The sequence below is a fragment of the Protopterus annectens genome, chromosome 15.part0, assembly GCF_019279795.1.
Source record: "Protopterus annectens isolate FY-2018-M chromosome 15.part0, PAN1.0, whole genome shotgun sequence".
Taxonomy (NCBI): domain Eukaryota; kingdom Metazoa; phylum Chordata; order Ceratodontiformes; family Protopteridae; genus Protopterus; species Protopterus annectens.
The window spans coordinates 181,504,415-181,527,959 of record NC_056749.1 but is presented as its reverse complement, the minus strand read 5'-3'; the positions used below and the strand labels follow the sequence as shown (position 1 = coordinate 181,527,959).

The 23,545-nt window shown below is 40.5% G+C and overlaps 1 protein-coding gene across 1 annotated transcript in view; it reads left to right on the top strand.

Moving 5' to 3' along the window:
• The window catches only part of NEXMIF (neurite extension and migration factor), a 1,441,710-nt gene that overhangs the window by 1,227,344 nt on the left and 190,821 nt on the right, over positions 1 to 23,545 (top strand). The gene's annotated exons all lie outside the window — the stretch shown is intronic.

The following is a 23,545-nucleotide window of genomic DNA, read 5'->3' as shown; positions in this document are numbered from 1 at the left end:
TCATTTTTTATCATTTTACTAGTTTACATTGTGCTATATTTCAATTGGTGGCGAAGAGTGACACAGATTATAGATGAAATATGCATGGGTTTTACTGTGTATGTAAGCATGCTTGTAAACTGCATATGCTGTGGGTTACAACAGGATAAAGAAGTTAGATGTTCTTCATAGACAGTAGGCTGTCTGTATAAGGGGCTGAACATTTGAAAGCTGTCTTAAGTAATGCAGTCTAATTTCTACAAAGGCCCTCGATTTCGCCTTTGTTGCACTTTATCTTGCAGGCAGACATACATATACACACACTAGTCGGCCACAGGCAGGTTCACCTTTGAGGTTAACAATTCGATTACACTGCCCTTTGAACATTGGCTTCGAGTTTCCTCATTTTAACACCCTTTATTTTAGACTACAGTTATCCATCCTGTAATGCTTCCTATGACTATTTTGCTTATGGAAATGTCATTTCATCCCAGATGTTTTGCACAATCAAAACTTGCTTCTAGTAAACCAAATTTACAAAAAAAGACATGGCTTTTCACAAAACCGAAGTCAAAATTTGGTCCTGTTATGTCATTTTGCATGTCCATCCTGGCTTTGAATATTGGACATGGATTGTGCCAAGCTTTCCTACAGTTACATCCATCTTGATACATGCTTTACTGTAACTGAATCTTCACACTCTATCCTTATAAGTACATGACATCCGCAGCTCAAAGACTGAAATATGTAGAGTCCCACAGGACTGCATTCTTGGATCTCCATTGTTTACACTATGTAGGCTTTCTCTAGAGGTCTTCAGTTTTGTTAACCATGTAAGTGCACTGGTTCAAGGACCCAAGGACCCTTTGCAGGCATGACCTGAGCCATCTTGCCAAGAACATGAAAAAAAAAAACACAAAGAAAAGAAAAAAGTAGAAATGTAAACATTCTGAAGAGAAATTTGAGTTAGCATTCTAATGCTGATGGTAATGTTATACCTTTTTTTTTTCTGTCAGAAATGGCCATCAACCATGTTAATGCTCATATGAAGTCTGGAAACAATTCCTGTTTGGATTAGGAGTGGTCAGATTTTGTTCTGCCAATGCAAGATAAAGGAAGTGACCATTGGTACTACTTTAAGGCTCTCCTCAGCTCCTGTTTTGCCCTCATTATGTTTTGGGGGTAACAGGCTGAAATTGTGTCTTGCTACCATAATTTGCGCATTACTATTGGTGATTAGCTGTCATTTCTAGACCAACTGAATGGCGTAGTCAAAGCTTCCTTAAATTAACTTGGGAATTTAATCTGAAAAATAGTCATTCTGTCAATCAAATGATCTTTCAAAGGTTAGCGATGTTTGTTCTGTTCATGTTTGGAATTTCGTAATATTTACCTTCAGTCTGATAACGAACTTGGCTGCTTGCTTGCAGTGCCAGATGCTGTGAAATATTTGCTTACAGGTATTGATCTTTGCACCCACGCAACAGTGCTGCACTGTCTCCATTAACTAGCTGTGGGCCCCATGTCAGAATATAAGGTATCAACATTAAAATACCAGGTCCTATGTGAAGCTGTTAATACCATACCTGTCTTCTCCACTTCTGGGTTCAAGTGTCAGGGAACTTCAAGCATTTCCCAGGTTCTGCTTAGTACATCCTGCCTTGTGCTGTTATGCATTCCAGACATCATACTTATGGTATTGTATGCACACAGCATGCTGATTGCTGCCCAGTATTCAGAAAAAGACAAACAAGTTAAGCTCCAGAGTGGCGTGACCCAACCTTAACAAATGTTAAGCACCCCATGTTTATGTTGTTAAGGTTAGGTCTAATACCAGGCAGTAAAATTTGCCAGTACTGACTAGCAAATGAAAGCAGCAGGGAAAAATATTTGCTTCTGACTCCTGTGCGTACACTTAATGTGTTCCTAATTTTGTGTAAAAAAAAAAAAATTGAATAGAAGGGATTTGCCTGCATAATCTGAAGGATGCAAGCTCTGAAACACAAATGATTGCCGCCATTTATTGACTTCAATTTGTGGTGTTTTTTCTCTGAAAACCACAGATGTTATGTGGAGCAAACCAAAAATATGTAGTAATAATCTGGATATTCTGTGAAAATATACACAGTAGAGTAGCATTGAAGGTAAGTGTAAAAGTGAGGGACAACAGTACACTGCCTTTCAGACATTGTTGGCTAAATGTTTTATGGCTTTGAAAGCCGAAAAAACACTTAGCGGTTGTTTTTCACTGTAGCTAGTAGTACATGGAGCCTTTATTATATGTTCTTGACATGGATTACAAGTGAATTTCTTGCCATCCATGTCTCGAACAGATAATAAATGGGTTATGATTGGTGAGCCACTCATAATCATCTCTTTAATTTAATAGTTGAGATCTAAGCCTATACTAGCTCTAAAAGTCCCTTAAACTCATGACCCATTCTTAATGATGACAGTTTTAATTTTTTTTTTTTTTTGTAGTTTGAAGGTCCTTCAGGTTTCCGTTTCATTGAAAGTTCAGTACTATGTATTTATATGTGTATTTAGTCGTAGTCAGTTGCACTTTCTCTTGTTCATGTAACTTCGTTGGACGCCTGGTCTTATGCTTGGAAAATAAATGTATTCCATTTGTCAAATGATTTGATTATTGCCAACCAGCAGTAAGATTGTCATGGCGACTGCTGTGCTGCAGTTAGTGGAACTTCAGAAGGTTGGTATGCTGCTTAATCATAAGGACCAAATCAGCGTTTTGAAGATTGAGTAATTGTTGCGTTTAGAATGTTGTCACCGACAGTCAAGCTTTTAAAGAATAATACTTCATCAGTAGAAACAATCTCTGGGCAAAACCAAAATTACCATCTTTTGAAAATTGTAATTTTATTGTAGGAGGGTAGGGCTTAGCAGAGTCCTAGTTCTAAGAATTATCTGTGTGACTGTCATCTGCAAGCATAAGTGCTGCTTGCATGCAAATGCAGATGAACAACAAACTGAGTTGCCTGTGGAGAAGTCCCATGTCCTACTGAATCTAACACAGGATAGTTCTTCAGCTTGCAAACTAATACACAACTTAAGTATTTCATATAAGGATAAGCTCTGTAATGACTTCTTTTCTAAATTGGATCAGAAAATGTATTTTAACCTGTGTTTGGGGTAGTCTGCTTAACCAAATCAGTACTGATTTGGATTTAATACAATTCATGAGTGATTTGTTGTGGCAACCTATAGACCTCCGTGGGTAGTTCTAGATGAAAATGTTAGCTTAGTGTCTGTGACAAGAAACAAAACCTGGTGCAAGTTACCAGTACTTTGATATAAAAATTTTAGAAGCTAATGTGTGTGTATATGCTTCACTTCATAACACTGAAAACTCAAAACACTGAAACACACATATCATACATATACTGAGTTTAAACAACATAAATCATAACACTTTCCACCAAGTGTAAGCAGGGGGACAAGCCCCCTGCACCCCCCATATATATCAACTCCAGGATTGCACTTCACTACACTAAGTGCAATCTTGGAGTTGATATATTTAAGTAGCAGGGGCTGTGGGGGGGGGGGGGGTTAGGGGGGGCTTGCCCTCCTGCTTACAGTTGGTGGAAAGTGCTATGATTTACGTTGTTTAAGCTCAGTATATGTATGATATGTGTTTTCAGTGTTTTGAGTTTTCAAGATTTTGAAGTTTCAGTGTTTTGAGCTTTCAGTGTTATGAAGTGAATCCGCACATATATATATATATATATATATATATATATATATATATATATATATATATATATATATAAATTGTACATTGCACTCTGCTTGATTATACATTGTACTGTGCTTGTTTACTAGAATGTATATACGTAGTTTTTCTATGTAATTAGTCTGAAACTGCACCATTATTGCTTACAGTTCTGTATTTTTTTTTTGTGAAATGCGTATTATTTCACCTGGGGTGAGCCTGAAATTGGTCAATATTGATCAGTGTACTAAATGAATATATCGCACTACTTGCTGATGCACCTGTGCCACTATAGGATGAATTCACACGTTTGAGAACAGAGGAGGACTATTCAGCAGTCCTTGGAGATTATTCTTTAGTTACTTTGATTAAGCAAAAGAGGAGTCCTGCTAATGATGAGAGGAATCTGGCAAATAAGTCACTTGAAAAGAACAGGAAGCCATGAATCAAGGCCTAAGGCCACTGAATTGCTCAGTACTGGGGTGTGATTTTATTATTCAGTATGACTTGGCTGAAAAGATATCTGCAGTTAAGGACATATGCTGGATGCAAAAGGGAAACCTCAAAGGGAGTCTCTAGTTTATGGTATGTTATTGAACTCGTCTTTCCTCACGTTGTTATATCCTTACAAACCTTTTTTTTTTATCATAAATGAAGATATATTCAGATTATTATGGCTAAAGTCTGCTGATCGAGTGAATTTTTGACTTTTAGCTTATTAAATAATGGGGAAAAAAAGTAGAACCCCCTAGGGTTATCAGTAAGCATCCTGTTAAAGAAATTAGTGCATTCAAGGCTGAGATGTGAGAAAATGTCATCATGGGGAAGGAGGAACAGTGTAAAGAGAGCTAAACAGAGGCCTAGAAAAATAAACTGAACACAGCAAATGAAATCTCACCAAATTTCTCTGTTGATGCATCAAACGCTTCCTTGAAAATGAAAAGAAACGCTTTCTACCTTTCTCTTTGTTGCACATTTTCAGAAAACCCATTGTAATACCTGTAGTAAAACAAGCGATGATGTACCAAAACATGACTTTTATAATGTAGCATTCAGATAGTACTGGAAAAAATGAAATTCAGACTTACAAAATGTTACAGAATGCCCTCATGTCCCCAGATCATCATTTTATATTCTTGGGGGTTTTAGAAACAATTCCTGTAAGTAGCAACTGCATAATCCTAGGTGACTTTAGTTAGCACCACCAGAAACCTGAGGACTTTGCCTGTATCTGTAATGTAGGGTATGCCTTGAGATTACTGGGTGTGATGAACAGGAATACCCTATATCAAATATTACCAAACCCACCACAAGCCAAAATATTCTTGATCTGATCATCACAAATATTGCCTCTAATTTGTGCCACATCCCTAGTCTCTGTCTCTGCTGTCAAGTTAGACCTTACTGTCAGAACAACCATACCTCCCCCTTAACCAACATCTCCTTAGCTAAGGACTTCAAAATGGTCAACATTATACAGCTGTATCCCCACCACTGACTCCAATACAGCAGCCATCTTCACTACAGAGGTTTGTACCCACTTAGACCAATGTATTGTACCCACTTAGACCAATGTATAGATCCAGCAGTCCTAAACTAAGCCACATACAAAAAGATATTTAAAAACAATCCCACCTTGTGGTCAACCAACATAAATATATATACTTTATAACAAGAAAAAAAGACTGTACATTATGTGTAGAACTTCTCAGAATGAGGATAGTTTAAAAATATCACCAAGAAACTGAAAAATACTAGAAAGGCATGTAAAACAATACAGGAATGGAGAGTAACTTCTGAAGAGAAAGATAAACTGCATGTCTTTGTTTAGCTGTGTTAGAAATCTATGAAATAACACACAATAATGTTCTGAACTTTTCCTTAATGGGATCCCCCACTCTTACCTAGCAAATAAGTTCACCGCAAATGTAAACTCCAAAACCCCTATTTAAACATCACACATCCCAGAATCCCTTGCACCACCTATCATCATTAAGGAACATGTTCTTAAGGTGGTCTCAGAAACAAGAAACGTTTTCTTGCTGGTTCCTAGCAACATACCTGAGTGCTTAATAAACGGTGTCAAACATACTCTTCTGAACCTCTCCTTTAATTGTTTAACCTGATCTTGGCCTTAGCCATGGGCTGTTTCCAAATCATGCTGCACTGCTGTGGTGATTTCCCTACCGTGGTCCCTTGTAATTATACACCAGTCAGCCCTATGAGTCTGATCTGTAAAGCTATGGATCATATCCTAAGCAATTTCATTAATTATATTGATAATCTCATTAGGCTTTATCCACAGCAATTTGGCTTTGTTGAGGGTTGATCATGCCTGTTAAATCTTGTTAACTTATTTCAGTGGATCATACAAGCTGACAATAGTGGTCCTGCTGTTCATTCAACTTATCTTTACCTGGCCAAAACATTTTATACCATAGTTCATGCTGAAATTGTAAGGAAACTATCTGCTTTAAGCATGGATCCTTATTATAAGATGACTAGACAACTGGCTGAAAGACAGAACTCACATAGTCTGTGTGGCAAGTGCCTCTTCAAATAGTCTTAAGGTAACCTGCACAGTCCCCATCTAGGACCTCAGTGTAACTAAACTTGGATATTATTGCAGACTGGGTGTAATTGTCAAAATCCCCTCAGATGTTTGGACTCTTCAGAAAAACTTATCCTAGTCAATAACTGGTATATGAATAATGAGCTAAAATCAAATGGCCTCAGGTTAATAGTTCCCTCTCCTTTGATCATCACATGGCAGCTGTGTTCAAGAAATCCTTCTACTTAACACAGGTAATTGCCAAGCATATTTCATCTAAATCCAAAGATGCTATCATTCCCTTACATTCAGCACCAATCAAACCCATTAAAGGCTCCCTTTTGGCTGTACCATACAAAACATATCAACCAACATGAAAAACCCCAGAGCATCCTAACGAAAAAAATCTGTTGTCTTAAAAAACACAGTTACCTAAACAGGCTGGAAGTCCTGCCCCTGTATTCTGTGTGTTGTAGACTCCACATGTCTGATCTGTACCTCACTTAATGCACCATTAGTAATTTTGTGGTCCCTGATCTCCAGTAGCATAGCACTGGTGGGGTGAAGGAGGCAGTTGCCCTGGAAGCAAAGTGTTAGGGAGGTGCCTTCCTTATATTTTGTAAGTATCAAAATGCCGGTAGACAAAGGCGCTTCAGTTTGTTCTTCATAGGTTCATATGTGTGTACTAGGCTAATGACCCTGGGGCCTTTACAAGCCTAGCCATAGGATTACCCTGGTATACTGCCACCCGACCTTAGTTCCCAGTGCCTCTGTTGAGTAGAACCACTGGTGATGGTCATTGTGTTTCACTGCTGCAGTCATTACACTTGGGTTATCCTGCCGTCAGGCAGTCCCGCAGTCGGCCAGAGTTCCAAAGTCTTGGTCTGGCGTCAGTTGCTGTCACTTCTTCCCTGACGTCAGTGCGCCATGGGTATATTAGATGCAGCCGACGCCATTTTCTTCAGCCTTTCTTGCCGCACGGTGCCCGAAGCAAAAGCAGTTCCCAAGTGCTGGTCGGCCGACTTCTGAGATTTTCAATTCGAATTTCAGAACCAAAGTCTTCTATAAAGCTAAGTACCCCGTTGGGGTAACTTTTTCTTGCCTCAGACCGATGTCAGTAAAAGTTAATAATTGTAATTCTTGTGGTAAGCAAATACCTCATAAGGATTTTCATTCTTACTGTATTCCATGCCTAGGCTCAGACCACGACGTCACTAGTTGTCGGTTTTGTGCTAGATTTAACAAATGCACTATTAAACGTCGGTTTGATTTTGCTCGCCATTACTTTGGCCGAAGGTTTAATTATACCATGCCATCGGAACAACCAATGACCGGAATACACAAAAAACACAAAGACAAGGATAAGGACAGGCATCCGAGGCCCAAAACTGACTATGAAGCCTCTTCTAGGCCAGAAGCCTCTTCTAGGCCAGTCGCCAGTTCTCAGTAAGGCGTTTTCGCAGCCCCTGACACCCACTACCTCAGAGCCACAGGCCACTTCCGACTCCCACGTGGAGATGTCTAGGCCTCAGGATACTCAAGGTGTTGGGCCTACAGAAACTAACCCTTCAGATGGGTCTGGAGCCGCTGAGCAGGCATCGGCTTCTGAGGGTGTTTTCAGACCTTCACAGCTTACCATAAAAACTACTGCCAAGTCTAAAGCTCCATTAAAGACAAAGAAGCAAGTACAGCATTCACCTGGACAGGCCTCCATGCCTAAAAAACAAATGCTTAAAATGGCCGAAGACTTAATTATTCTGATCAGGGGTCCCCATCCCCCTCCTGATAAAAGGCCTAGGCAGGATACAGACTATGATTCCTCTGACCAGGTTTCCATTTCATCTGATTCCTCTTTGGACCATGGATACTCTTTACCCCCCTATGAGGACTCAGATGCTGAAGAATCAATTCCTTCAGCCTCTCCTCCTGAGGTTTATTCTTTTGAGGAAACTTTACATACCATGAGGGAGCATTTCCATTGGGAGGGCCAGGATTACTCAGAATCCAAGAAAAGGCTCAGAGACTTTCTTTTATTACCTCAGCACAGACCCCTGGCTATTCTGCCAGTGTTAGATATTGTGGATGATGTGTTTTCTAAATCCAGTTTAAATCCTGATTCTTTGCCCCTGCATCAGTCAAGCCAGACTGGTACTACAGAGTCCCTGACTCTCACAAATTTCTTTATAAAAACCCTGCTGCTGATCCAGAAACTATTTCCCAGGGTCCCAAAGGGGTAAAGGCTTCACTGGCTAAGAATCCAGTTCCCATTGACAGGGATTATAGAGCATTAGACAGATGGGGGAAGAAAGTTTATACTTCTGCAACTTTCGCAGTGAGAGCTTTAAATTGCCAGTTCCACATGCTTAAATACCAACAATATTTAATGTCTCTGCTAAAACAGAAAATGATTACAGTTTCAGAACATCCTGACTATAAGGAAATTCAGGAATTATTGCATGCAGCTGAACAAGTGGGAAAACATACTTTGCAATGTGGTTTTGATTCATTAGAGGCTTCTTGTAAAGCAGCAGTTACAGGCTCTGTGATTCGAAGGCATGCTTGGTTAAAAGAACAAGCTTTACTTGATCATGTTAAGGCTAAATTATTGGATGCTCCTTTACAGCAGGATTTTCTATTTGGTATTAAGGCAGAAGAGGTATTAAAGAAAACGGAGGATAAGGCAAAATCTATGCAAACAGTAAAGGATTTCTTACAGTTACAGCCACCTCGATTTAGTAGAAATTGGCCTTCAAAAATTGGTGCTTTCCAGCGCCAGACAGACCACAAAGAGGCAGATACAGACGCCCAAGAGGCAGATCTCAGCCCCAAGCCTCTTACAGACCATGACAGTGGGGTGCTACAACCCCAAAAGGAGGTGAAGACAAGTCACAACCTTACAGGAAACGGTCCCAATGACTTCCCCCTTCAAATGCCAAACTCTTACCTTTTGGCAGCTCCCTTAGGGGGGAAAACTAGCACTTTTTTCTCAAAATTGGCATATAATCACCCAAGACAAATGGGTTCTGAACATTGTGTCTCAAGGTTACAGGTTTCACTTTCACACTCTTTGTGTCTTTCGGCTTTTCCTGGTTAGGGGTTGCCACAGTGGAACTCCGGTCCACTAATGATTGGTAGTTGATTTTTACACGCCGAGTTTCCAGCCCTGACGCACAACCTTCAACGAAGGTACACCCATTCACGCATATGTCCACTCAGACGAATGCTCTAGCTGACTACCAAGGCTAAAAGGAATGCCAAACCTGCCACAAAATCAATGGGCAGAGGCACAAAAACAAATTACAGCCCTCATGGACATGAGAGCTATCCAAAAAGTGCCACAACAGGAACAGGGACAATGATTTTACTCAAGACTTTTCTTGGTTCCCAGAAAGGACAAAGCCTGGAGACCCATACTAGACCTTTCTACTCTAAATACTTACCTGGATGTTCCGAAATTCAAAATGTTGACACTACAGTAGCTTCTTCCTATGCTGGGCAAGAAGGCTTGGCTTGTTACTTTGGACCTCAAAGAGGCATACCTGCGTGTCCCTATCAGACAAAATTGCAGAAGATACCTCAGATTCATAGCTGGTTCAATGCATTATCAATTCTCTGCACTGCCCTTTGGCTTATCTACTGCACCCAGGGTCTTCACAAAGTGCCTGGCACCAGTAATTGCATTTTGCAGACAACAAGGAATTCAAATATATCCATACCTGGACGACTGCCTTATTCAAGCAGAGAGCAAGGACATTCTTCTAAAGCATCTGACGTTTGTAAAAAGGTTGCTAATTTGCCTAGGGTACACAGTAAACGAAAAGAAATCAAAACTAGTGCCCTCACAAGAGATAATATTCCTGGGTGCCAGCTTAAATACAACGGCCCAGATGGCTTATCTCATGCCAGACAAGCAAGGACAACTGACTCAGTACTTTCAATTGATGGCAACAAAAACCCAACTCCCTGCATGAAAAATTCTGCAGGCCTTGGGATTCATGGCATCTTGCATACTTCTAATTCCATATACCAGACTGCATATGAGGAAATTACAATGGTACCTAAAAAGTGTTTGGACTCAACACTGTCACAGTTTGGAAGCAGTAATACCTCTAATTCCCTGCCTACAACAGGAGTTTCGATGGTGGGCACAGGCATGTCACCTCAACAAGAGACAGCCTTTCACTCTACCCACAGCCAGGCAGATACTAACAGATGCTTCGGATTATGCCTAGAGAGCACACATGGCAGGAAAATGTATTCAGGACAAGTGGACCACAGACCAAATGCATCTTCACATCAATCAAAAAGAGATGTTGGCTGTACAAAATGCCCTAACAACTTTCAAGGACCTTCTGCATCCAGGACAACTATTATTAAAGACAGACAACACCACAGTTATGTGGTACATAAACAAGCAAGGGGCACTCATTCTTATCCCCTATGCAGACAAGCCATGACCTTGTGGAACACATCTCTAACTATCAGGTTCATCTGCAGGCACAATTCCTGCCAGGAGAGAAAAATACACTGGCAGACGACTTAAGCAGAAACATCATGGATCCTCACGAGTGGAAATTAAATCCACAAGTATTCAGCATGATAACGCAGAAATGGGGGTGCCCAGGCATAGATCTTTTTGCCACCCCAAAGAATTGCCAACTACAAAAATACTGCACAAGGACTTATCACACACAAGCATGGAAAGTGGATGCTCTCTCGTTCAGCTGGAATAGGCTAAAAGTTTATGCCTTCCCACCACTGCCTCTCCTTCCAAAAGTACTCCTAAAAGCCAGACAAGAGAAACCACAGATGATCCTGATTGCCCCATACTGGCCATGCCAGCACTGGTACCCAATCTTAAAGAACTTAGCTCAAGGCCCACCATGGATTTTACCTCAAACTTTTCACCTTCTGACTCAACAAGACAATCAGATCCTGCACAGTCAGCTCAAAACTTTAAACCTGGCTGCATGGCAGATTCATTAGTCAAACAATCAACACCACTCTCTAAAGCTGTTATGGATGTCACTTTGGAGGCCAGGAGGCCTAGCACCAGGAAATCTTATTCAGAAATGTGGAAGAGATTCTGTGCCTGGAACCAGGCTCAAAGCTTTGACCCTCTTGTCCCAAATATTCCTCAGATACTACAATACTTGACTGAGATGCTGGACAAAGGACTATCCTTTTCGTCCATTAAGATCCACACCTCTGCCATCTTTGCTCATTACAATACAGATCCTCCTATTTTCTCTCATCCATTGCTAAAACAATACCTCAGAGGGGCTAAAAACATAAGACTGCCCCGGAGAGCACCAACACCAACTTGGGATCTCAATTTTGTCTTGGAAAAACTAACCTTACCTCCTTTTGACCCAGCCAATTCAGCAGAATTAAAATATATATCATGGAAAACTGCTCTGCTTCTGGCAATAACCTCAGCAAGAAGAGTCTCAGAGTTACAGGCACTAATGGCAGTGGAGCCTTTTATCATTTTTCACCAAGACAGGGTTTCTTTAAGAACAAACCCTTCATTTATGCCTAAGGTGGTATCCAGTGTGGCTCTTAACCAAACTATTCATTTGCCAACTTTTTATCCAAATCCCCAGAATAAAGGGGAGAGACTTCTGCATTCCTTGGACATACACAGACAATTACGTTTCTACTTGGACAAAACAAAAGCTTTCAGAAAAACTGAGCAATTGTTTGTAGCATATGCTGCAGGATCACAGGGAAAGGCTATTTCAAAGCAGACCATTTCTAAGTGGATAGGACACTGTATTCGGTTCTGCTACACACAGCATGGGAAACCTGTACCTACTAACATTAGACCACATTCCACCAGGGCAACAGCCACTTCAACTGCCTACCTTAGAGGGAGTACCTACCAAAGATATCTTGGAGGCTGCAACTTGGAGTTCAGTGCACTCCTTTACCAAGCATTATCACTTGCCTCTTTACTTTAGATCCAGGGCTGGCTTTGCCTCTGCAGTGCTGCAGGGCCTCATAGCCACCCCAAATCCTCTATAGAACCAGCCACCCTAACTCAGCTTTGGGATTCAACCCAAGTGTAATGACTGCATTGTGGTAATGAGGTTGAGGTCTCTGGAGCGTGTGGTGCGGAGGGATTGGGATTTCTTTAGATGTAGCATTTCTAACAGAGCTGGGTCAGACATGACTTTGTAAGTCAAGTAGATCGCCTCTAAGTAGGCGATATGAGACAGAGAATAATTGGAGTTTTTTGAGTCTGTCCATGTAGGACAGGTGTTTAAGGCCTAGGATCTTCTTTGTGAGGTGCTTTTGTGGCCTCTCCAGTTGTTGCAGGTGTTTTGTGAAGTGCATGCCAAATGGGGCATTGTACTCGATGACTGGCCTAATGAGGGAAGAGTAGAGGGAGACAATGACCTCTTTCTTCCTGGATGCACAACCCTTTGTAATGAGATGTGCCATATAGAAGGACTTTCTGACCACAGTGTCAATGTGGTGATCAAAAGAGAGGTTGCTATCAACCTGCGTTCCCAGATCTCTTATAACGTCTTCTGTGTTCATTGGACTACCATCAATGTGATAATACATGGGAACTGTGTTTTTCCCAAAGGGGATGACAACACATTTTTTGGCATTGAGAGTAAGGCCATGGTTCTGACACCAGTCATTAGTCACAGTGACGCCATTCTGTAGGATGTCAACATTACTTGGGGAGTTAATAATAGCTCCCAACTTGCAATCGTCTGTGAACTTTGTCAGCCAGAGTCCCTTCATGTTAGCCTGGACTTCAGAGAAGTAGATACCAAACAGGAGAGGACCCGGACCGAACCCTGTGGGACTCCACTCATGACTAATTGGCAGTCTGACTTGGAGTTAACTACTTTCACACTGTGGGTTCTATCTGTGAGCCAGTTTGCAACCCACCTAGTGATATAGGGGTTGATGCCAAGCTTAGTGAGTTTTTCTATGATTCGTGAGTGGGGAATGGTATCAAAAGCCTTAGCCAGATCAAGGTAGGCTGTATGAACCACCTTGCCTTCATCCACAGCTCTGGTGACTGACTCAAAGAAGTCGACCAAGTTGAGCAGGCATGATCTACCCTTCACAAAACCAAACTGTGTGGGATCCAGAGTTTGGAGATTCCCTATATCCTTGTTTATTAGGTCCATGATGATGCTTTCCATAGCTTTGCATATCAGACTCGTCAGGCTAATGGGGCAATAGTTCCCAGGGTCTGTAGTCACTCCTCCTTTGTGGAGAGGGATGACTGTAGCAGTGCACCATTCAGCAGGGACAAAGCCTGAAGCGAGGCTGTGATTGAACAGGCCATAGAGGTGAAGTGACAGTTTACTTAGAACGCAACCAGGGATATTGTCAGGCCCCATAGAAGCTGTATTCCTGGCCTTGGACAGTGCTGTTTTAACCAGTGCAGCAGTAATACTTGGTGCCTGGCAATCTACTGGTATTGTGATTGGTCCTTGGGGGGGGGGGGGGGGATTAATGGGGGCATGTATCTGCAGGAAGCTAAAAGTGTTGTTTTTTATGTTTGTTTTTTTAACTTGAAGAGCTGAAGGCATGGGACGCTACTTGAGGGACCAGCACCAGCCCTAGATTAGCCAGCTAAAGCTCTGTTGATCACCTATATCTCAGCAAGTCAAATGGTGCAACTAAAACGAGAACCATTTAGTAAAAACTACAACAAATACCCTGCAAACCTTAATGGTCCAGTAGTAGACGCTCATGGAATATATGCAAAGAACCCCCTAAGGACATATCGGTGTTTACTTACACTAAAGGTTTTACTAGTGCATTCATGTCTGAGCTTCCTGTGTCTGCAATGCCTCCAGATTATACTTCTCAAGTTCTTTGTGCAAGAATTCTGGACAAAGCCAAAAATAATAGGGGGACAAATGCACTTGCTATAAACTTAGAACTTTGCCAGAACAACAAGTTTTGCATTAGCGTGCATTTTCTGAAGGCTATGAAGTCAGAAACTGAAATGTCTGTCATTATTTAGTGACTGCAGTCTTCAATGAGTTGCCAAAAAACAACAAATTTTATAATGAACCAACTAAAAATATGAGACAAAAATCTCCTTTCATATACTTCTCAATCACTAATTATTCAATTAAGCATAAAACACAATCATCTTAAAGCTAAACTTCATACAACAAAGACCCTTACATAAAATAGAATTACAACCCACATATGTTGTTTGTCTTTCAGCTTTTTCCTGGTAAGGGATCGCCACAGCGGAACTCTGGTCTGCTAATGATTGGCAGTAGATTTTTTTTTTTTTTTTACGAAATGCTGAGGTGCCAGCTCGATGCCCAACCTTCAACGAAGGCACGCCCATTTACACGCACATGTCTTTTGAACACTACCCAACCGCGGGGAGGACATGCAGACTCCACACAGAAGGCACTCCCAAGCCAAGCCGAGAATCGAATGGGATAACCTCTTGCCGTGAGGTATATACAAATCTTAATAATTATACTAAATATAAAAAACTCAAAAATATTAAGGAGTTTGGGTACAGCTACCATTCACTCTGATGATACCATTGATTTATGGTGAAAGCGCTTAGTGTGTGGAGCAGCATTAAAAGGCTATTGCATTTATACTGTTGTTCATGGTTTCATTTTTCCTTTTCAGTTTTGTTGAGGTCTGTCTGGTCTTTGCTTGTATACTGCTAATTCCCAGTTGAGGGATTGTACAGGAATCCTACTAGTATCCATGCGGTTAACATGACCAAACCAATGTAACCTTCTTTCCATAATGATATTTTCAATTTCTTTTGTTACGTTTTTTCTCTGACAGACTCATTTTTTTTGTAATTTGTCCTTCCTTGATATTCCCAAAATGCATCTTAACGATTTATGATGAGCAGGCTCAAGTTGTCTCATGGCTGATGCTGTGATCACCCATAGCTCAGCGCCATATAAGAGTGTAGACAGCACCAGTGCTTGCTATAGTTTCACCTTTGTGTACAGTGCAATGTTTTTTGATCTCCAGATTCTGGATAGTCTATTGAATGCTGCTTTTCCAAGTCTAACCAACACTTCTTTCTTGCAGTTACCTGTATAAGAAATTAAATTAATTTTCTTAGAGCAAAGAAATAAATACTTATTTTGAAGGGGGAAGAAGATTGTTTAGAGAGATCCCTGACATTTATATGTACCCTTTGGGGGACGAACATGAGTCTAAATAAAAATGAGCAATTCCTTGCAGAAGAGGCAGCTGATTTTTTTTTTTTTTTTATAAATTATCTGCAATTTATAATCATGCTGAAAGATAGGATGAGTATCTGGTAGTGTTAGTAGTTGTCACTGGGCAGCATTCACATAAAGATGGATACCAAACAGGAGTAGTGAACTGGTGAGGAATATTTTGTAGGGGTCCAGTTAAAGCATGGGAAACATTGTTTGGTTTTGACTGAGATGGGGTAAAAATAAATGGGGGAAGACTATGGCAGAAGAGTAACTTATCTGGTTTAGGTTTGTGACCAAAATCATTCAAAGTTGTAGCCTTCAAAAGCAATTATATTTTTTGGAGAAAAGGTTAAAGTCGTTTTAAGGAAAATGGGTAGATGGAATAGATCCAGTGAATTTAGCAGCATGGCTTCCTTTGCCAATTTGGAAAGAGGATTATAAAAAAATGTGACCATAGGTTTAGGACATTAACCACTGTTATGTATTTTGATTTGGGTATGAGGCTACCATAGTAATTAAATAAATGGCATACCAGAAAAGACATTCCTCATTCTATTCAATTAGCTGGATTGGCATTGTGAAAACATTTGAATTGGTTATGGAAATAATGTGGATATTATAAGACTGAATCCACTTTTCTACCCTTCAAATATTGGTGCTATGTTATTCCTTCATTGACATTCTAATGCTAATTGTGAAAGGACTGTGATTAGGATGAATATCCCCAGATATTTGTTAAAGTACCACAGATGACTGAAGGAGAATGTTTAAACTTTGTTTTACATTTCATGTTTTTGTTTGCTTTTTTAACTAGTGTCCAGTTTGTACTTTTTTGTTAGGAAGAAAGAGACTATGAGGAAAGCCTCTGAGTGGTGGGTGGAAGGGAAGAAATGATAAAGGGAGTGCGGTGAAGGAGAGGAGTTAGTAAACCGTTAGGGATCTTAGGGAAAATAGGAAAGTGGGAGGGGTTGTATAACAGTGACTGAGGACAGAGTTTGATAGACTAGGAGAAGTAAGAATATGAGTGGTGTGATACAGCAATACTTAAGGTTACCTTGTGAGTAATTACAGACATGAGTGAGTGAGAGGCCAAGGAATGAAAGTGAGTTAATAAAGGAGACATGTAACTTAAGGGTGGATCCCAGCTTGGATGGGGGTGAGGGCTAACAAGTTGGGTGAGTGGAATTAACAGCAACCTTCTGACTAGGGTCTGTCAGTGAGTCTACATGTCAAGGCTGACTGAAGAGTAAAATTACATTGTTTACCATGCAAGTAAAATTATGAAAATGAACTATGATGAAAGAACAAAGTAAGATATAGACAGAGATGAATGCTTCAGAGGAAAGAATATCCTCCAATTTAGCAAAGTGCAGTGGAGTCTGGAAAGGAAGAAGCAGACTAAGGTGAAAGGAAGGCAGTGATGAAAGGTAAGATGAGCTTAACCCCTCCTTTGGATGAGACATTAAACCAAGATCCCATCTGTGAGAGTCGATGGTAGCTCAGATGAATGTAGAAGATCCTATAGCTCTTATTGAAAAGAGCAGAGAGATTTCCTCAGTGCCCTTACTAAGTTTCCCGTAGTCTGTATAAATACCATTCCTGGTCTCCCCCAAAGAGATTAGGAGCCTAGTGAGACGTCCATAGTCACCAAAACATAAATAGGTAAAAGGCAAAGGATCTAAAGGAGAAGTATAAGTGAGGAAAGTAGCAGTACTCGATGAGAGAAGATGATGAAACACAAAAGAACTAACACAGAAAATAGGCAAATCATTATGTATCAATATTAGGCTCTATGTCAGGGAGTATCAGACCTAAGAAAAAACATAACAGCGGTACTCTAACCACAGTAATAAAGTAAATATGATGGTGGCTTAATAAAATGCTATGCCTACCAACTTGATTCATGGTATTTCTGACCTGTGGTCACTGTCTTTATGAAGTTTGTGTGTTCTTCCTTTATTTGCAAAGACTTTTGGTGATAACCTAAGCTTTCGCCCACCTCCCCAAAACATGCTGTGGATTAGTTACTGTGAACTGTCTGTATATATTACCTTTTTGACCTAGACAGTAGCTGAAAAGGGTCAAGGAAAGGTGAATCCACTTACACACTAAACAAATAAAATGAAATTAAATGGCATTAAATAGATAAAATGACGAAAATATTGATGTAATGTACCCAAAACAGGATCAAAATGTAAATACAGGTTAAGCCAAGCCAGCTGCAGAGACAGAGCCCTAACTACCACCAAGGCAGCCCATGTTCAGTTAGTGGCCTATGTGCTTGATGGAACAGGAAGAGGAGGATGGCTGTGCCCATCCTGAGGTGATAGGGTGGACGATCAGGGCACATGAGGCCACAGTCCCTTGGAGGGGGTGGTAGTACTGCCATTTACATGAGTGTACAGGAACATGTATTTGCAGGGGAAGGCATTGTGGATAACTGTGGTAATTTGGTTAGCCTTGTCCCCCCTCAGAACGAATTAGGCCATACTAATGCCCTTATTGCCAAGATGCTGGTGGGGGCACAAGCAACCTTCATGGCTGCATATACGACAGCCCCGTTAGATGGCTGCCTCCCCTGTGCTGTAGTGCTGTAATTCACTGTTACGGGGGAATTAACAGGCAAAATCCCTTTGAGCAAGACTTGGTGTGTGTGTGTGTGTGTGTGTGTGTGTGTGTGTGTGTGTGTGTGTGTACGTATGTATAAAGCAGGAAACACATTTTTAATAATATTTTTTGTCCTCTGCAACCTTGACTTACCAGACTCTTCCAGTTTTAGAGGAAACAGTTCTGGTTACCACTCAAAGTCCCGCTTAGCCATGTTATAATTCCTCATTTTCCCTCAGAAGGTAGGATGCTGCCTTTTCATTGAGGATTTACATTTCTGAATTATTTTGTTTTGCACCAGAAAGGTTGAGAAATGAGAAAGGTGCAAGCCATCACCTCTTCCTGGTTTGTTCCTTCCTTTCCTGTAGTTGGCAGGTGTACTTCAGCTTGAAATTTAGGACCTTAAATAAGGAAAATGCCCACTCATTTGCCCATAACTGTATGATGCAGATACTCCTTTGCAGTCTCCACCTGTCTTATCTCTGTAGCTTGAGATGTCCCATCTAACTGATCTCCAGTTGCTGCTCAGGCAGTAGATCTTGAGCTGATCACCAGGGCAAACAAACCAACATCAGCTATTGACTTCATCTCATACCAATTTGCTCCTGCATTTTCCAGGCCTACAGCACAAATCTGGGTCATCTTGGGCATAGTCATGGCTTTATTCATCTGCTCCAGAGAACTAGCTCTCCATGAACTTATTTAAATTAGTAAAGTGCGATAAAAATAAATCCAGGATTTGGCACATTCAGATGGACAACTTCGGATGAACTTAAGGCAGACCAAGAAGAGGCCCAGAAGAAAAGAAAGGCGGTCATAGTCCATCATTAGGGAAGCAGCAGAGTCTGCATTCTTATAGTACCCACAGTTAATGAAGCCTAAAGAACTCCTAGAGAAGTGTGGTGATGTAGTTCATGCATCTTTATGTACTGAACTCCAGGAAAAAAAAAAAAAACATTATGGATCAGTGAACAAGGCCTCTGCCTGAAATAGGTAACAGATCCCAGACCTCCAGTAAAATGTATTTGTTTAACATTTGTTAATCGAGAAAGTCCGACTGGAACACAGCCCATTTTCAGTGGAGGTCCAAAGAGAAATGCTCGATACATGTCTTTGGAATGTGGGAGGAAACCAGAGGAAACCCATACGAATACAGGGAGGACATGCAGACCCCTCACAGAAGGGCACCCTAGCTGAAAATTGAACTGGGGAACCTCTTGCTGTGAGGTGACAATGCCAACCTCTGCACCACTGCATCGCCCAGATAAAATAAAGTGTATTAATGAAAAATATAGGCAGAAATGTTGGAATTGTACAGCAAAACAATACAATAGTTAGGGTAGTATGGCTATGTTGACTACAAAATGTATCTTATACCCTATAGCTGCTATGTGCCCTAGCTTACAAATATTCATTCCAGATAGGAAGGCTTCTGACTTCCAGACATTCTCGTACTACTTTGGGAGCCTTGCTTATAAGCCAGTGTACTGCATTGCTGGTTCTCAGCTATACAAATTTGTTCTAGTATGTGGAAGTTAAAGGCAAACCTGTCTAAGAATTTGCATTGTATCTGGCTAATTCATATTCATGTGACTTCTGGGACAATTATACTAAGATTCTTCAGCTTTAGAGTAAGCGTACTTGGAAAGGATAGTGAGTTATTTATGTAAAGCCCTTGTGATATATAGAGAACAACTGTCACAACTAGCTTTGACCTGCCACATATGCTAGGTGCCAGACATATTTGTTTTATTTGCTCAACATGGCACTATATCAAAAAGACAGATTTGGCACTTACTCAGCAAGAGGTAAATGAAGCCCTGGGTAACTGAAGCTCACATCTGATGTGTAGTAACACAGGTCATTTAGCTATTTAGACAAGGTTTTTATGATTAAAAGAAACAGAGACAGGGATATCATTTAGACTGAAATTTTAAGTTTCATTTATATGGCCACTTGAGTAGAGCAAACTTTTTTTTTAAATTTTATCTGTTTGTTGGTTAGATAAAATCAACCCAGGAGTACTTACTGTCTGTTTAAGTTACTTACTCAGAGTCACTCAGTAGGCAAATGAAGGTAGAAGGAATCAAACCCTGTACTCTCAACACAGGAAGCGGCTTATTAATATCAGAGATTTAGTCCTCTGCCCTTATGGCCATAGTGTTATGCGTGTCCCAGTTTATATTATGTGGGTTTTCAAGACGTGGCTCTTGGAAGCTGAATTGGTGTTCAATGTGGATAGTTATTCCAGTCTGAGAATCTCATCATTGGGCATCCTACACTGCTCTAGGTCGTAGACTTTTAACGAAATGTTGCCGAGACATCAGACGGGAAAAAATAGCACTGATCCCACCTGAATGAGAGTCTTTTCATGACAAAAAAACTAGTCAAGCTGCAATACTTAAAGCATTTAGGTTTAATCCCTTAGGATAGTGCTTCAGGGACTATACCAAGTTTTTTCTCTCATCTACGTATATTACACATACATGAGAGTTTGTGATGCAATACTATGTTATCTGCAATTTTATTGTACATTATTCATGCTGATGTGTGATAGCCAGTCATTCAGCACCGTATTCAAGAGTAGGGCATTGTGAAAGGATTGTTTGATTCTTGCCAGTACAAAATCACAGACATGAATGACAGAAGTCAGAGTCACCAAACCCTTTTTCAGTGGCAGATTGGCAAATCTCAGAAATTAAGAAGTTGCGTGTCTTTGTGTGTGTGTTGGGGAGGGGGGGGGGGACTAAAGCCTCTACATGGGAGTTGTTAGGTGCGTCTGTAAAAACAGCATACATGGTTGCAGTTGCGTGCTGTAGTGTATGATGTGCAGATGTTTTTCAGTGTTTACCCAGTGTGCCAGGCCATTCTTTGTGCTGGCTTTGTGGACATACAGTAGTTTTCCTAACAAGGATCAGTTCAAAGTTTTCAATATACATATTCACGTGGTAAACCTACTATGCTAGCAGAAACACAGCATCTCCCGAACCACTTACAGATGACGAGATTAGTCGCATATAGATCTGATGCTTCATTCTGTAGTCCTGAGTTGATTGCTGCACTGTATGCTTGCATTTATAAAACTGTGAAAAATTCATTTAACCAGATGGTACTGCTGGTATGAAACATGAAACAGGCACTTTGCCTAGTGAGCTTACTTAGATAAATTAATAAAATTAGAAAAAATTCAGATGCAGCAATGGCCCTATGTGCATGTGCTGTAACAGACTGTTTTCTTCCTGCATGTACCATTTAAGCTTTCTTTTCAAGACAAGCATGTGTAAAGACAGCAGAAAGCAACACCCCTGAAGAACTGCATTTTGCTATAACATGAAGTCATTCAGTGCTGTCCGTCATGAATGAACTTTTTTTTGGAAAATGCATCCTCGCTGTAATTGCAGTTATTTACTGTAGCTTTGAATTCCTGCCACTGTGTTCACAATTGTTCCAAGGTTTATTTTTTGCATATCTGTTAACACTACAATCGTTATTAATGTGTTGTTTGAGTTATAGGTAGCCTTAAACAGGCAGAAATCAGAGAATTAGATTGTATTACCTTAACTACAACAGCTGTTAAAAATGTAATTTTAAAATGCTGCAAAGTAGCTCTATTCTTTTATGTAGATGAATTAATGTGAGGTGTTGCTGACATCAACCATAAAGTGAGGAGACTAATGCCTACAGAAGGAAAGATTAGAGAACTTGAATTTAGGAGAGCAGATGTCCATGACATCTAAGTAAGACTCAATTTTGGCAGTGTTTATTAGACTGAGAAAATTTATATCAAGAGCTGCCTTTTCCAGATGGTGGATGGGGATTCAGGTAGGACACAAACATGAAAGCAAGAGGGTGGAAGGGTCCCCTGATTATATTGTTCTTTTGGTCTGACTTGCTTTTTATCCCATTGTAAATAGTACAGAATAATAAAATGCCTGTGGCTTTCATTGTTTAGCTGTATGGATAACCTGTTACTATTTGAAGCATTTACTTGTTCTTGATGTCACAACAGGTTTCTTTGTTTCCTTTTAAACGTGATCAGAGTACACCAGATATAAAAGCAAGAGTAATAATGGTACTTTTCTATTTTGTTTTCATGAGGTCTGTCAGTGGAACTGCATTGCACTGGGGGTCTGTCCCCCTAGAGCAATAGTAAACATTTTGAAGTCTGAGCTGAACAGATCACAAATTAGCACCAAAGTAACTACAGAGTTTATATTAACCCTCTGCATAGAAACTGCAGTATACTGTTGTTCTTGGAGAAGTCTGTGAGGGATACATGGCAAATTCTGAGTGATTTCTTTCAGTGCTGGCTGTACTTCTAAGTTTGAAATTACAGCTCTGCACATTTCATGTTAGGCAGTCCTCCCCTTAACTCTTCCTATACACAAGTGCAGTACAAATGCATAGGTGTTAGTTCATAGGTTCATACTAGGCTATCTGCCCTAGGGCATTTATAAGCCTAGCCAGAGTGTGTTTGGCTTTCGCCACCCATTTTAAATGAATTTTGCTTTGCCCTTTTTCGAGGTTAGTATACTGTGCCTTTGTCTAACAGTGACACAGAAGTGATACCCGGGGTAAACCTACTATCTCCCATCCACTCATATAGGTTCATAGGTTCATACTAGGCTATCTGCCCTAGGGCATTTATAAGCCTAACCAGAGTGGATTTCCTTTCCAAGGAGTGTTCTACTGTGGCTGTTAATTTAGGCAGCTCCCACACCCCAGAAGTTCAGATGAAAAGCAGCACAACCACCACACACTGTCAATAAAAAACAACATGCTGCCCTGTCTCTGGAGTAGACTTCCCATACATGTCAAACAGAGTACCTCGCTGACTCTCTTCAAGCACAGCCTTGATGAGTGGATGGGAAATCACAAATTTGTCACAGGGGTTCCACCTTTGTCCCTCATTGACAGGGGTGGCAGGTTCTGACTGAGGATTTTCTGGGGGGATAAACTCTTGGCTAGGCTTGTAAGAGCCCCATGGCCATTAGCCTAGTAACCTCCTATGATCCTAATATTGTTTTTTTAAAGTGATTTCACTCACTCTTAATCTACAAACAGTGTTAGAAATGAAAAAAAAAATGCTTCCATTTTTGTGTCTTGTGTGGGTTTAAACAGTATTGTTTTAGTTGGTTTTGTTCCCCCAGTGGAAAAAAAAATCCTTTCTTCTTCATAATTAGGACCCACATTACATAATTTAAATTAATTTGATGAATGAATCACTTATCACTATATTTTTTTTAAGCTACTTGTATTGTTGAGGATTTTGGTGATAAGCTTCAGACCATCCTATGAGATTCTTGGGATTTTACAGGTAAGATAAGAATTAATTCTGCTCAGATGTCTCCTCCCAGTGGGTTGTGCTTAATACTGTGAGATGCCGAGTGTACATCCTCACAATAGGCACACACCATTTCAGATGACTCCTTTTAACACAGAGAAGCAGTGACTGTACTATGACATCTTTCAAGACTGCTG